This window comes from Pseudopodoces humilis, chromosome 9 (genome assembly GCF_049639895.1).
Source record: "Pseudopodoces humilis isolate 2021_Gansu_Grassland_sample_001 chromosome 9, ASM4963989v1, whole genome shotgun sequence".
Taxonomy (NCBI): domain Eukaryota; kingdom Metazoa; phylum Chordata; class Aves; order Passeriformes; family Paridae; genus Pseudopodoces; species Pseudopodoces humilis.
In genome coordinates this window covers 17874939-17890698 of record NC_142208.1, presented here as the reverse complement: position 1 = coordinate 17890698, position 15760 = coordinate 17874939, and the positions used below count along the sequence as shown (strand labels likewise).

The 15760-nt window shown below is 42.4% G+C and overlaps 1 protein-coding gene across 5 annotated transcripts in view; it reads left to right on the top strand.

The window, feature by feature from the left end:
- Window positions 1-8390: 8390 nt before the first annotated feature.
- MARCHF8 (membrane associated ring-CH-type finger 8) overlaps window positions 8391-15760 on the top strand; it is a 97855-nt gene continuing 90485 nt past the window's right edge. For 3 of the 5 annotated variants that reach the window (XM_088060062.1, XM_005520571.3, XM_014250249.2), the window contains exon 1: window positions 8391-8553. The gene's annotated coding sequence lies outside the window, so the exon portion shown is untranslated. Of the gene's footprint in view, window positions 8554-8859; window positions 8927-10419; window positions 10477-15760 lie in introns of those variants that run through there. The other 2 variants (XM_014250251.2, XM_014250252.2) reach the window with 2 other exon arrangements.

Below are 15760 nucleotides of genomic sequence, written 5' to 3'. Positions count from 1 at the left end.
ACCCTTAATGCTTGTGAAATATTTTTATAAGCATAAGTTGCATGAAGTGTTCTAGTACAAAAATATTAATAAAAAAACCTACGACAAACCACCAGCACACAAGAAATCCCCCCACTTTGTGTGTAGGTATCAAATGTCATGGTCCCTGTCTTAGATGTCTAAGTCCTCAGCTATTGACTTGGTTATGGTATTAAAATGATCTATGCTGCATTCCAGTCAAAGGGTAGCAGCTTATGAGAATGAGAGTCAAAAGGCGGATGAAATAAGAAGAAAGATGATCACGGAAAGAAGGAGAAGTAACTTGAAGAATCTCATCCTTGGAGGAAATCCATTCATGCAGTCCACTTGAAGCTTCTTAAACCTGGAGTTTTCAGAATGATGAGCTTGGAATAAAAAGTTCACAATCATTCTTCTGGGCACTGATAGATAATACTGATAAAAATAGAGAGATAGAGATGTCATTCTGTGTGTGTGACTTCTGTGCTTATTATTACTGGAAGAAGTTCTCCTGATACAACGAACATGTTGTCCTGAGCCATGCTACGTACCATGAACTGCCTGGAGTCCCATCACCAGGATGGGACAGTATTTGATGCTGAAGGAAAAGAATAAGAAACATGAAAAATATACAAGTGTTCTCCCCATGATTACACACAGCTCAGCAACATTCTAAGGATGGCGGTGTTGTACTTTTTGTACGTACAGTAGGGATTTGGTAAGCAGTGGAATTAAAATAATGTGGTCTGTGATCACTTAATCTAATTTTGCAAAATTGTAACTGTCAGGAAATTGTTTTGCAATGTGTTAGAATGGCCATACTCAAATTTTAGTATAACTACATAACAAATACAGTGTAGGAAGTCTGTGAGTCACATCTCAGTCTTGACTCTCCCTTTCTGCATATGTATAATGAAGTGCTTTTTTAGAATATGCAATGCACTAATAATCTAATTTCCCTGTGAGTAGCTTCTCATAATTTTTATTATACTTCATTTTAATTCTACTTAATACAGATACTTATTGTTCAGAACTCCATTGGTTTTGTTCTCACAAAGTGTTACAGGCATTAATTTTCAACCAGTAGTACAGCCACAAGAGCACTTTCATTTGAAATGAACTGTTTCAGTCAATTCAGATGCTATTGGCTTTTACCAAGTCCTGTGTTAGTTTCTGCTGTGGATTAATTACTGTTTACTGTGTAAACTTATGAAAATGGTTTGGGGTTTGAGTATTAAGATTATTTTATTATAAAGAGTTTACATACTGAAAGTTGAACACTTTGGTGTTCACTTGGTGTACACTTACTTTGGTGTGTGCTCTTCTCTACCTTCCTGCTGATACTTTTTACTTGTTTCATTTATGCTTGAGGACCTGTGAGGCAAAACGAGGCCAATCTCTTGCTGAATGATCTCTAGGATTCTTGTGTCTAATTTATAGGCACCACAGAGGTGTCAGAAATGGTTTTGGGTCTTGAATTAAATACTTCCTTTCTCTGGAATCTGTAAAAGCCCACTGTGATAAAAATCTGTCTCCTTGTAATTTCTGTCTATTCAGTTTGCAGTCTCCTGGGATGTAATTGCAGCGGTGCCTTCTGCTCACAATCTTCAGTTGTAGACAAGGCTAGAATTGTTAATTCATACTGCAAAATACAAAATGAATTTTTTCTAGGTTTTTTTGCATATAATGAATTACAGACACTTTGCTTTCTTTTCAAGTACTTTCAGCTTTTGTAATGGGGCACCATCTTTTGGGTGTAAATAGTGGATTTGGCATTGCTTCTGCCTGTAAGGAGTTGCTTCCACCTGCAGCTTTTGTGTTGTGTCATGTTTTTCCAATCTTTATGTACATCAGGTTCATCTTGGGATGCATTTGACAGTTTTTCTGGTATATATATTAGCACTGAGCCACAGGTGCTTACATGAGAACATTTATGTAGCTGAGAACCACATCTGGAAGCGTAATCTATTCATTCGTGCGTAACTTCTACACACCACGACGTTGTGGCAGGTTTTTCTGGATTTCTCTTCCATTCGTTTTGTGTGTGAAGCTGCAGAGAAGCAACAGCAGAGGGCAGCAGAGGCATTAAAAAAAATGGCAAAAAGTTTTGGGTTTGTCCAATAATGAAATTTACCCCCAAAAAAGTGATTATTTGTTTATGACCCTTACTTAGTCCACTCTGAACAAATTTGAGGAGGTCAAAAATAGGGTACATTCCTTTTCCTAATTCCAAAGGTTTTTTAAAAAATCAGAATGGAAGAGTACCTCAACTTGTTTCTATGCTGGGTTTCATAATGTAGTTTATTAGGTAATCTTAATGTACAGAAGACTAGACAGCCCTTCTCTCTTCCTTCCCACTAACCCTGCAGGGATGGATTTCAGAGGTGTCTGTTAGCCAAGCTATGTCAGATGCTATGTTTAGCTATGTTTACTGGATATGTTTGGTGAAATTCCCCCATGTCCCTGTAATTTCTTACTTTAAAATTACAAGTGTTGCTGTTTTTTCTTATGGATACAGGATGAGGATATGAAAGTATAAATTCAGGGATGTGTGAGGAATGTATGCCAGTAAAGTGACCACTCCTTACTATCTGTCTTGCCTGGCCTTGCAATTCAAAAAGCTTTACAGTTTGTCAGTGGCAGAAATTTATTTCTAAACCACACTTTAAGGCTATTTCAATCCTTTTTAATCCAATCTTCAGAAAGACTGATTACTCTGTACCATATATATAGGAAGTGTATATATAGCTCCATAAGAATTATATTCTGATCATATCTGGATGGTGAATTATTGCTGAAATTAGGTGTTCTGCCCAGTACCAGAAATTCAAGACAGTACCTAATCACAAAAATAGTATTATTTACATGGTATGTGATTGAGTGTTAATGAGCAGGAAATGAAAATACTGAAGTTTTCTAAAAAGGAAAAATCAAGGGTTTCAAAATACCCTTTCTTCTTTCTCGCTGTGTGAGGGGTTTTTTTTTTTAGAAAATGCATATGATTTTTTTTAAATGTGAATAAGCTTTCATCTCTCCCTCCTATCCATAAACTTAATGTGCAGACAGTATTTTTTATTTTTTTTTACTTGAACTAATGAGACTTAGATTTATTTTGCCTGAATCTTGTACTTAAGTGCTGAAACCATTGCCCATAATGGGCCTTATTTCCTAAAAACCTGCACTGGCTGATGCAAAGTTACAACACAGGTGTAGTGAAATATCTTTAGTTTTAAACATGGTCTTGAGACTGAGAGTTGAGTGACAGGATTTCTTCATCTTGCCAGTGATCATAGGTAGTTTGTTTTGGGCAGACATAGGACTGATCAAAATAGACTGGATTAGCCTGAGATCCATCCAGCCTGCCATCTGTCTCTGGGAATAGGAGGTAACAGGCACTTCAGAAGGTGCAAAAATTCCCTAACCAAGTATTCAGGACCAGGACACTGGATCATACCTCCTATCCTAATGACTAGTCTGAATTGTGAAGAACTTGCTATCTCAGTATGCAGTATGGTATTAATTTGGAGGTCCATAAAGGTCTAAAACTATTTTTGAATCTTCATAGATTCATGGTTTCACTTATTTATATGTGTAATGTGAAAAGAATTTTCTTTCACTGTAGTTTTGAATTTCTTATCATTTTTAAATTGAAATTCATTTGGTCAGTGTTATGAGAAAGGGAGAAGAGTGTCTCCTGAATATTCAGTATGTTCTGTCTTTAAATCACATCCCCTCTTACTCATCTTTTTTTTTTTTTTTATGGTAGCAGTTCACTGTCTTTACTATTACAGAGCCTTGATTAGCTTGCTGTCCTCTAATTCTCCTCTAATTTTGCTTTATACTTTGTCATCTGCAGTTCTCTGGTTCCCATTTTCCTGAATTGTGTATTTGGCTGTAAGGTGCTTACAGTACTGTTACAGTGGAGGCTGCTAAAATTAAAATTATTAAAATAATACCAGGTGAAATATGCCCAGGGTTCTTCCAAGGAGGTCCCATAGAAATGCTTCGTATTATTAATCTTCATCTAGTCTGGACAGGATGTAAATAGCATTTGTTAAGAGTATGAGGAAAAAAATGTAGGAAAGCACTGTAAGGGGAACATGTGGCTGAGTTCAGCACAATAGCTGTGCTTCTGAGGAAGATGGTGTGTGGGGCTTGTTACACAGAACCAGACAGCCTATTTTTATGCCTTCACCACATCTGCATGCGGGTTGCATGCAATCTGTTAATTGCAGTGGGGAGAGCCAAAGCTGAGCATTGGCTGCTAGGAGGTAGGCTCAGAAAATGTCATTCCTCCTCTGCATATTTGGGTATGGCATAAATTACTTTCTATGCATTCCTTAATGGTCTGAGTAACAAATGTGAAAGTGAAGCAAACTGGCCAGATCCTTTTTCCAAATTTTTGTCAGTAGAGAAGAATGCATTATTTTTTTCTCTCTCTTCCAAAGCAGGGGAAAAACATGGTGAGCCCTAGACCCAGTTGCAGTACCACCTGACTTCTGGAGAAGCGTTACTTGTCTCTGATCTTCACTTTTTTCTTAGTAGTGCATATCCTGCCTTGTATAAGCGTTAAATTGACTGGGATACAAAGGAGGGATCAAGGTACTTTCTGCTCTTTTTTCATTTGGATACTAAATGACAGTGACTTGCAGTGCTGAGAGCTTTAATCAAGTGTGACACCTTAATGTTGTGGATTGGATTTCTCTGGAGCCAGTTCACCCATGCCCAGATGACTAGTTTTACCTAGACAAATCACCTCAAAAGGTCAGTTTGTTGTGTTTCAGCCTTTAGTTTTGAGGCTCAGAAAGGAGAAGATACCCCTGAAAGCTTCTACAGAGGATAGTGTTTTTGAGGCCTGGGTTAGGCTTTATTACTTCAAAAGCTTATCTGCTCTGAGACAGATTCAAAGCTGTATCCAATCTTGTCAGTCTTCAAAGGCACCCTCACATGACTGCTGAAGAGTTGCTGAAGTCTGCTGGGGTGTGTTGTCATATGCCTGTTTGTCACACCATGCTAGATTAAACCTGCTGTGTGTAGGGCTGGCTGCAGCCACTGTGCTGCATCCACAGCATACCAGGGTCTTACAGCACTGCACTGGGAGAAAGGTTACAGTTCGCTTTGCAGGCAGAAATGCTCTTTTTTCCCTGCTGTTTTCCATGTGAGATTTTAATGGCTCATGCCACTCTGTCCCAGAGATGTGTTTCAAATCATCATAGTGATTTTCAAAGGCCAGGTTTTAGTAAAATGTATGTACTATAGTACTGATTTATATCCTGCATGTGAGACTGAAGAAAGTTTGATGAATTTCAGGTGCTTTGAAAAAGCGTTTGTTAAGATGTCTCCAAATCACCTTCTTGGTGCTCTGGCAGTGTTTTTGTTAAAGGTGATTTAACCTTAGAAATCGGGCACCTTTCTGATAAAAGCTGATTCCATGATCAGTCAGGAAGGATGTAAACTTTATTTTATTTCTGTTCATCTTTCTGCTTGAATTCCCATCCATTCTACTCACCTTCCCTAATGACTCCACTTTTCCCTTCTCCTACCAGAATCTGTTTTATTCACCTAGCACAGGCAGAAACCAGCAGAACAACAGCACAGGAAGGAATGAATCCTCGGCTCACCTTCAGTAAAACATAAGGTCATGAGAGAACTTTTGGAGAAATATCACTTTATTTTGGCCAGTAATGTGTATACAAGAGAGTGAACAGATGAGAGAACACACAGCTCAAGAGATGCTGATGGAAGGAACTAGAGGAACTGAGCTGGCTTGGAGAAAAACTAGACCCAAAATACAGTGGAATTACAAAGTAATCCCTGAAATATTGTGGAGTTGCTATGGGAACATGCAGGTGCTCAGACCAACACTGTAGACAAAAAGATCATTTGTAATTATCTGGGAAAATGAATTATGCTTTTCTACATAACTACTGTATGTATTGTAATAACTAAGGACCAAAAAAGGACACAATTACACAACAGCTGTTACTATTCAGGGTTTCTGCCCCGCACCACTCTCCGGGCCTTTGTGCTAAGAGAATTTCTAAAAAGCATAGACTTGTAACCATATGCTAGATCTGTGTTGCTTCTACAAAGTATTGGAGTCTCCTGGTCATAGAGATAATTCTGTTTCACCTTTTTAAATAAATTCAGTAAAATTAGTTTGTTGTTGATGGCAAGTAAGGCCATGTGTGTCCTCACAGTCCAGATCTTGTGTGCAGGGCATCAGGGCAGCTCTCTCTGCAGATCAATCAGTTCTTCAGCTAAGTGTGACATGCATTTCTAGGCACACATTCCTAAACTATGCTTTTTCTGTAATTCTGACCTAGAGCTATTCAATTAGTAAAATGGAACTGTTCTGTTCCATTCCCATAATTTTTTTAAACCTTGAATCTTCTCAGGTTTCAAACAGCAACACTATCTGGAAGAATTTATTATTTCCATTTGACTAATGGCCTTTAGCTTAAGTTTATTCATTCTTTGCTAATTTTTAAATTAGCTTCATGTTTGGGGGGGAACATTTGCAACAGCTTAGGTTTGCATTTTCTACTGAGGGCTGTAAGGCATTCAGGATGTTCCACAGTAGTGTTCCCCTTTCTGTATTGAGGCTTTAGTCTCAGCTCTGCAGTCCTCTATTCAGGAGGCTGTTGCTGAGACTTTAAGCTAAGAAAAACGTGTTAAAATACTAGACAAGCTTTCCGGGGAAACAGAGACCGTGGAGTAATAATTGCAAAACACAGGAAAAGCTTAGATCTGCAAAGTAGCTTATTGTGGCTTCCTTCATTACAGGCCTAATCCCTAGTTATTGTAGTTTACCTGGAAAACCTCTGCTCTGTATGACTATTTTTCTGTATAATATCTACTCCTATTCCAGTTGTGTCTGCAGGCCCTTTTCCTGGCACACAGCACTGAGTAGTGAGCCATGCTATTCCCAAAGTGGAATATAATCCTAGCCCAAAAAATAATTTAAAAAAAAACAAACAAGCCATATAACAAAATGGATTGAGAGTGTGAAGGAAGGAAAGAGCCCACCCTGAGAAATCCCAGTGGCCTCAAGGTAAGCCAGCAGTACTGGTTCTCTGTACAAACCTATGCTGCCTGTCAAGGGGACAATGGTTATCATCACATATGCAAGTTTCCATACACAGTTTTATAGAGATACAATCTGAGTTTGTTAACTTAAATCTACATATGACTAAATTGGAGTTCTACACACACTCTCCCCTTCCCAGGAAGACATACCTTACACCCTGGGTGATGCTTCTCCCAGTTTCACTACTTGGGGGTGCTGGGTACTAACTCTGCAATGCAATGACAGCTTCTCTGTGCTCTGCAAACCTGATGTCATTTTTCTGTAGAGGGTGGTCACTGCATGAAAAGGGGTTACCTTACTCATTTTATGCTTTTTGCACTGTTCTCGATGGGTAAATATAATCTCCCTGGAGCCCTGTAAATTATTGTGAAAAAGTGCAGACTCAGAAGATGAAAATTTCAGCTAAGGTTTAGTGAATGCATTTTCATGTCAAGTCAGGAGGTTTCCTTGTTTTCTGTTTTATTCTCTGAACAATATCTGCTTTCTTGTCTGCTGCACTGACAGAAACTGCAGTGAAGCTGCCTATTTTCCTGTTCTTTTCACTTATTCCCAAGTGGGATAGACATCATGCCTGAACACAGAAAACTCTCCCTTATTCTCATAACACTCACTTTGCTTTTTCCCCCTGTAAAATTCACCTCAATAGTATAGCTCACCTATTCCAGCGTATCTCAGGAGACAGGTATCTTTGGGAAGAAAAGATTAAAGTATCCTGCTTGCATAACAAAAGTGTAAAATAGCAGCAGAGTATGGCACCCAGATACGAGGCAAACTCGAAGCTTTTTGTTGACATATTTTTTGCTGGTAAATCAGTAAGTGCAGGTGAGCGATGAATACAAAACACCTTACGACGACAGCTATAAGACATCTTCAGGCTTTCAGCATACGTACGTTTTGAAAAAGTTAAATGGCACCCTATGAAGTTAAGACGTTTTATTCTACCCACTAAAGCGCGAGCCGTTTTACCCTGGCCAGTAGCGACAGCAGCACCCCCGCAGGGCTGAGTGCTGAGCTCAGGACAGCCGGACCGCACTGCCTCCGCTGCCGACTGTCGCCTGCCGCTCCCCACCGGTCCCGGTCCCGGTGCCGGTGCCGCCCCCGCCCGGCCCGGCGCGCAGGTGCCAGCAGCGCGCTCCCGGGGCGTGGCTCGGAGCGGGGCGGCCCCAGCGGGAGGCGGCCGGGCGCCGGGACAGCCGCGTCCCGCTGCGGAGCGGCCGCCTCGCCTGCCCGTGCTGCTCCGGGCCATGGCGGCGGGGGCGGGCCGGGGCGGGGCGGCGCGCTGACAGGCAGCCCGGCCCGGGGAGCCGCGGTAAACAGGAGCCGGGGGAGAGCTGGGGGAGACCGGCCTCGCGGGGACCCCCCCGGCCCCACGGCCCGCCGCCTCCTGGCCCCGGGCATGGGCAGCAGCAGCCGCCGCAGCCGGAGGAGGAGCCGCCGGCCCGGGCCCTGTGCGGGGCACCACCGAGGTAGGCTCGGCCGCCGCCCTGGCCGCGGGGAGCCGCCGGTTCCTCCGCGGGGGCCGAGCCGGGTCCGGCGCCCCTCCGCCGCCGCGAGGCCGGGCACCGAGGCCGGGCCCGGGGGCGGCCCAGGGCGGGTCGGTGCGGGGGCCGCCTGCCCCGGGGTCGCTGCCCAGCGGCCGGCGCCCGTCCCCGCCCCGCGGGCACCCGCCCCCCCCGCCGGTCCGGCAGGTGAGGCGCTCCTGGGCGAGCGGCGGGCGGTGCGGCCCTGCCCCGCTCCCCGCCGGACCGTGCAGCGCCGCCTTGGCCGGGGCAGGGGCAGCGGGGCCGCTGGGGCGGGCGCTCCTCTGTCGGAGCTGGGGAAGCGGCACCTAATTCCCTGGTAAGAGGCTTTCCCACCTCCGCCGTCTTTGTCTGCACAGCCTCAGCTGCCGCGGCCGGCGCTGGGAGCATTAGTGTTGCTGCGGGGAAACCGAGAGGCGAGCAGCTGTGGGAAAGGGACCGTGTTTGCACCAGGTGTCCCGTTAGGAGGAGGAGGCGAATTCGCGTTCCGTGAGCGACGTGGAACAGAGATACGCCAGAGAGAAAACAGCGCGCAAGATGTGCTGGTCGCAACGTGTTCGTAAGGAATCATGAAGTTTCACGGCAGACTAAGAAATAGTCAGAATTCCTTCATGCTTCCTGGAGCTAGTTGGCAGGCAGAGTAGTGCTCGACTTGTTCCAAACTGTAACACTTTAACTTCTCCTCATTTTAGTATGCTAAAAGTGCAAGCAAAGGGAGAATTACAGTGTGCCAATGCCAGAGCAGTTGGTCTCAAACCGCAGTGCAAGAGGGCACGCGGCTCAGCTCTGCAGTTGGCAAAGGACTGCTCTACTTCCGAGCATCGCAAATCTGTGAAATAACCCAGCAGCATAAACACAGAAGGGACAATTTAGCTAGAGCTTGACTGGAGGTGGAAAGAGATATTGGAAGGAAGATGTGGGTGGGAGAGAGCCGGTCTGACAGTAACGCTTCAGCTGAAGCAGCAGCAATCTTTATGAATCTGTGCTTCTAAAATTGGTTTGGAGTAGTGTCAGATGAGGCTGAGCTTGATCTAGCAATAGTCCTAGTCAAACGTTTTCAGAGAAAAGTTTTCTTTGAAAACCGCTTTATTTATTAGACCTAAAGTATTTTGTTTGAAATCTGTCAACATAGATCAATTTCTACTGATGCAGAGTTTTGCTAAGCCTGCCTGAGGACCAGGACTGCTGGAAACATCAATGTTCCAGTCTAAAGGGTATGCCCTAGCTCCCAGAATAATACCTGCTGGGAATGTTAGCAGCTTCTCCGCTGTAGCCCAAACTGTTTGGTGCCAGACTCTCCCCAGAGCAGCCCCGTAGCTGCTCGGAGAAAGTGAGACTTGATTCTGCTGCGGTTGCTGAAAACTGTAGGACTGCTGAAGTCTGAACAGCTGCCCTTTTACTGGGAACTTTGTGTGATTTAGGTCTAATGTAAATTTAAGAAATTAACAATTTGCTGAATATTTGTCGTTATGGTGTTGGGTTTTTGTCGTTCTTTTGATTTATTATTTTTTTTACTTGGCTTTCAGATAGCCCTAGCCAGCAGTTCTGCTTATAAACTAGTTAAAAAGAAACAGTTTTCTGTTTTGGGGAAAAAGCTGCACGCTTTTCGTGCCTCAGTGTATGGATATGGGGCTAGAATTGTTGGAGATGTTCAGGTGAGGTCTAGTGCTAGAAAAAACACCTGTTCCCAGGCTGCTTTTGCACACATTTAACTGTTATGAGGACACATTAATTCAGCATGTTGGACAAGCTTCCAATATGTTTTGGTTTTTTATTCAAACTTCTGTTATTTTAGATCCAACATTTTGGACAAGCAAATCTCCCATGTTCAAGGGTGAAAGGACTTCCCAGCTGCTGAGGCTGTCACAGGTACTTTAGGCAATGTACCACAGTGTCTGACAGACTGATTTCCTTACTGCTCTTCCAAACACTGACCTTAGTGGGGAAGGCAGACCACTGCAGGAATGTGACAGCTTCCAGTAATAATGCTGCTCAAAGAAGGAGTTGAAGGTGGTTGTTACAAGCCCTGAATTGATCCTGCTGAATGAGAAAAAGCAGTCTCCTGCTAAGAGTCTTTTCTGCCATATACCTCAGTCAGCCCTAAGTGGGCCTTAGTGTAACTAGCTTCAGAAAATGTGATTAATAGAGAGTGCATGGCTATCTGCCAGGAAAAAATGAAAACAGGAATGAGGTTTCTTCTTTTTTTTTTTCCTAATTGTTTTTTATTTAGTTTTGTTCTTGGTCTGCTCTTCCACCCTCCCCCAAAAAGTATAAGGAAGGAACTCTTGATCCTGTAGAAGTGTTTAACTAGCATTCTTTAAGAGCCTGTACATGGACCATAAAAAATTAACAGGCACTGAAGGAAGGAATTTCCAGGAACCCTGAACAACCTTGTGCTTGGACTGTAGCAAAACTGTAGAAGGCTATAAGGAATGAAAAGCTTGAAGTCTGGGAAAAACTTCCAGGGTATAAGGTGTTAGAGTGGAAATCTTCCTGGGGGACTTCCTGGATTTACTGCTCATGTCAGTTCTTTCTTGGGAGCATCTAGTGCTAGCTGCTGCAGGAACTGTGTGAACCACGTAAATTGCACATCTAATTCACTGTATTAATTTCCATAGTGAGACAGAACTCATGCAAGGTTTGCTGGGACTTTTATTTTGCTGACTTGTGGATTGACTGCAAAGATCTGGTGGCAGCTTGATGTAGCATAGCAGAGCTGGCATTACACTTGCTGGGTGGGCTTTGCTTGCTGTGAATTTTCACAGCTCCAGATTGTTGAAATGCTCTTCACTGAGATAGGGTCAGTTTTACTAATTCTGTTTAGATTTTACTGAAAACTTCCCAAAATAACTCATAATTTCTAAATCAGATTATTTTTCACTGCTTCCCACAATGTTTCTGTGGGATTTTATCAAGGTGTCCACATTTATGTAAAACATTAAAAAACCAAATAATAGATTACATAGTGTTTATTGATTCTGGGGCAGGTAAAGGGACAAGAGCCTCTGGAAGCCTGGTCTTTTTGCAATTAAAAGTATGCTTTAAGAGCTTTGTTACTCTTAAATGTAACTCATCACCAGATAGCCAGACAGTTCACCAATGCAAGAGATCTCAACCATCAGCAGTTTCTTTTCCCCTGGGACCAAGAAGGAAGGCTGGCCTTTATTATATGTCCTGCTGGTTATCATGTTTGGGCTGACCTAGATCAAAGGTGTTTGCAAATGACTGTTAAACTTCTCTGTCTTTTAAAATGAGTGCCACCCTGAAGCTCACATTTGGTACCTGCAGGTAAGGGGGCTCGGGGCTTAGTAGCAAATCTTGAATTTGACCTCTCAGAATGTAATTGTTGATTGGACTCAGCTGAAAACAGTGTTGGAAATTTTAGATGAAATACACATATATTACCTATGTGTAATGGGTGGAAAATAGTGAAAGGTTCTAGAAAGTGTGTCTGAGATTTTCCATAGTTACATGATATAAAGGTAGTAGATGAGTACTTTATCCCTGGAGACTCATTTAAGGATCCCAGCTGTAAACCTTGCAAAATACATAGCCACAATTCATATGGAATTTTGTATATTTTGGGGGTAGGTAAATCCTGTGTATCAGCTGGGTTTGCCTGTATATCTGCCCTTCAGAGTTTCTGTGTCCTTCAAAGGGCATCAGGACAGAATACGTCACCAGTCCATTTTGCAGATGAGGCTGTAGATGAACTTCAGAACAGAGTTTCTCCTTGGGAAAACAGGCATTGGACTTAAGAACATCATCTAACAGGTCACTGCTACCACAGCTAGGGCTGAGTTTGTCTCCCAGTTTGGTCATGGCTTCAGTAAGAGCAAGTGTTTATGCACCATCCAGGATAAGAGGTTCATTACAAGGAATAAAAATGCTGTCAGCTGTTCTTTTTGAGCTGGTAGCTTGACTTCTGTCATGTCCTCCACACAGGGTGAGAAACTTCTCTCTTTGAATCTAAAGATCAATTGGATAACAGGGAAAGAAAGGAAAGATAGAAGGTGACAAACTCTAAGGCAACAAACCAAAAAAAGAAGAAAAAAAAGAATAGGGTTCAAGTTTACATGAAAAGTTGCTAATTTTTAAAAAAGTATACTAATCCTTTTTGCATCTCTTCCTCTCAAATGTGCTTTCTTTTTAAAAAGCTTTGGTTCCTCTTTAATGTGTGTACTGAGCCTGCAAGGAAGAGTATCTGTAGGGAAAAAAAAACCCCAATGCTTCTGAATAAATAGATAGGCTTCCCCTGGGTCTGATCTGCTGGTTCTAATGACCAGAATAATTTGTCACTCAGACTTACTGCTAAGAACTCTGTGCCATTGTGCAGCTTGAGGAAGGGAGTTGTGTTCTGTTCTTGTTGCTAGAACTGAGTTTGAAGTTCTGCTTTATCATTACACAAGAATTTCCATGGGAACACCACATGTGTGGGGGTCTACACATTACCATGACTTCTTGGACTGAAACTAGAAACTGGCTTCTAGACATGGGATTTGGGTGAATTTTTCCTCTAGAGGACCATTTGAGCACCATTAATTGAAGGAAGCAACAAATTGACTCTGAACAACCTGCCCTATAGCACTCTTTAAACATTGAGGAAGTATTCAGTCAGATCTTCTACTGTAAGCACTTCTCTTGGCCGTGGACCTGGCCTTTACTTTCCTGGGAGAGGGAAGATGGTGCCACAGGATTATTTGTGGGAACCCCTCATCTCCAAATTACTGCAGGATTTACAGAAGGGATGTCTTTGTTTAATGTCATCCGTAAAGGTATCCTAAAGCATTTCTTTGTAGAAGAGACTCCTTCAAAACCAGTGGGAGCTGTAGCAAGACAAAGCCTTCTCTGCCTATTTATATTTGCTTTCCCTGTCACTGGTTCCTTGTCTCATCCAGGACAGAGGATTAATCTCTCTGATCCCTCTATTTCTAGTTGTAAAAGCGCAGTGTGCTATTGAGGGTGATTCAGTACTATGCCAATCCTTGTTATAATCTCTTGTAACTACGAATGCATCAGTCAGAAGAGAAAGGCTAATGGAAAAATGTGGCATATTTCTGTGTATGTATTTTTTTTCTATGTGCATATAAATATTTATGGGAAGATTGATGGATTAGAGAACAGGAAGTGATGCAATACAGGGCTCTTCCATGGTTTCATAACATGGGTCACATTATAGCAAGAAATTATTGCAAATTACTCTGTTTGCCCTATCTGTTTGTCTCCTTTTTGCATGTTTTACGTGGCCTCCTTCAGCAAACCACTCTTAAGGGACTTGCATTTAACAGCATGATGAATTCTGCTGCAATAGATAGAAAGTGGAAGCTGGCAGTGGCTTTTTGGTTCATCGTACATAAGCCTGGTGAAGTCTGGCATACTGGAGGAATGTGAAGAGCATGAGGTAATAGTTTCCCATAGGTGATGACAGAGAAGAAAGCATACATGGGAGCAGTCTGGCTCTTTCTGAAGCTGACAGTAGGTTTTGATTTTTCATTCCTTTCTAGGAAATGATGTGAGTTCCCCTTGCAATTCTGCATCCAAAATGTCCTTTTAACTGTGATTATTGTTAGAGCTTTTAGGATAATCATCTTGAGCTTGCCTGCCAAATCTGAACTGGAAGTGCCAGGACAAGGAAGGACAGTTGTCAGTATTTTTTCTCTAGCACAATCTGTGACTATTGATTTACTATGAAGCTGCTTCCATAAAATGTATTTATATGTGTACCTATGTATGTGCATGCAAATAATCCACAAAGCAGGTGGGCTGAAGATTTGCTGCTCTTTGACATTGCAAATGGTCTCTAGAGGAAGGGGTTTTTTACACCAAACATGATAAATGCATACTGAACTAAATGCTGTCTTGTTTCAACGAGAAGAAAAAATCTGCTTAGCTTTAAAAAGAAGAGGAAGTTCACTTGCCGCTAAAGGGGTTTTTTGTGAGAGACAGGAAATCTGAGTCTTTTTTCCTGCTTCTGGCCTGTTTTCCAGTTTCAGGGACTTCACCTATGCATACCTTAGTTTCCTGCAACTCAGTTGACATCTGTATCATGGTATTTGTAAGATTCTTGGATTTTTCTTTTTAATCTGTTCTCTATGGGGAAGTGGGTTTATGCAATCGCATTGCCAGTAACTTCTGAACCTGTTGGCTAAATGTCACATAATTGCTGGAACTTTAGATGTTGCAGAAAGAATGGAATATAAATTGCAATGTCACAACAAAGAACTGCAGCCTCACCCTGTGCCAAAGCCCATGGAGATGGTGCTTTTTAAACATAAGATGGGCCATATGGGTGAGTGGCCCCTATGAAACATAGAACCACAGGATTCAAATGCAGGATCTCAGGCTGTGCTAATCCTTCTGCTATGGAATGGCCTTCTGCTGCAAGGCCTTCTGAAGACTTAGGGGAAATTTAAAATACTGGTACTAAATTAGAGCTGGCATGATGCAGCACAGTCTTCACAAAATTAATGTTTGATAACGTAAGGGGGTGGAGGGAGATACCCTTGTAAAATTACATGATTCTTGTCAGGCTGGCTTGATCTTGGGAATTAGCGAAAAACAGTAGCAAGTTTAATTAGAATATGGAAGGGAGTTTTAACTTTGCTCTTGGCATAATAAAGCAGAAGCCAATAAAAACAAGATCAGATTTCAGCCTTCTAAACACATTGGTGTTCTTATGCAGTATTTTCCTATTGAAGCCCTGAAATATCTTCTTGTTTTGGGGCATCAAAACTGTATATTGCCTCTTAGCAATTCCTTTGTGTGAGGCATGTATGTTGTTTCTGTGATTATTTTGACAGTGATGTTCAGCTATTTTGTACCCTTCATCTTAGGGTCAGACCTGACAGGAGAGGGTAACTCTGACTGAGACCGCTCAAGTTGAGTATTTCTGATGTTGCAGAAATTCTCACTAATCACTGCAAAATTGTAAGGCTTGGAAGGTCTCCATACTGTTCTGTGTGAGCTGCTCCATGCTTTGGCAGGGTGTGAAAAAGAGTCCTGCTCTAGTACACAGAGCTGCAGAGCTCTGCAGTTCCTAAGACCTTTTAGAGATGAGTTCCTTTTTATGTGCCATCCTGGAAGTGTAGGAAAACTGCAGTGTGATGTTTTCCAGGCAAATCACGGAGAGCCCACAACACTTTTGTATTTTCCA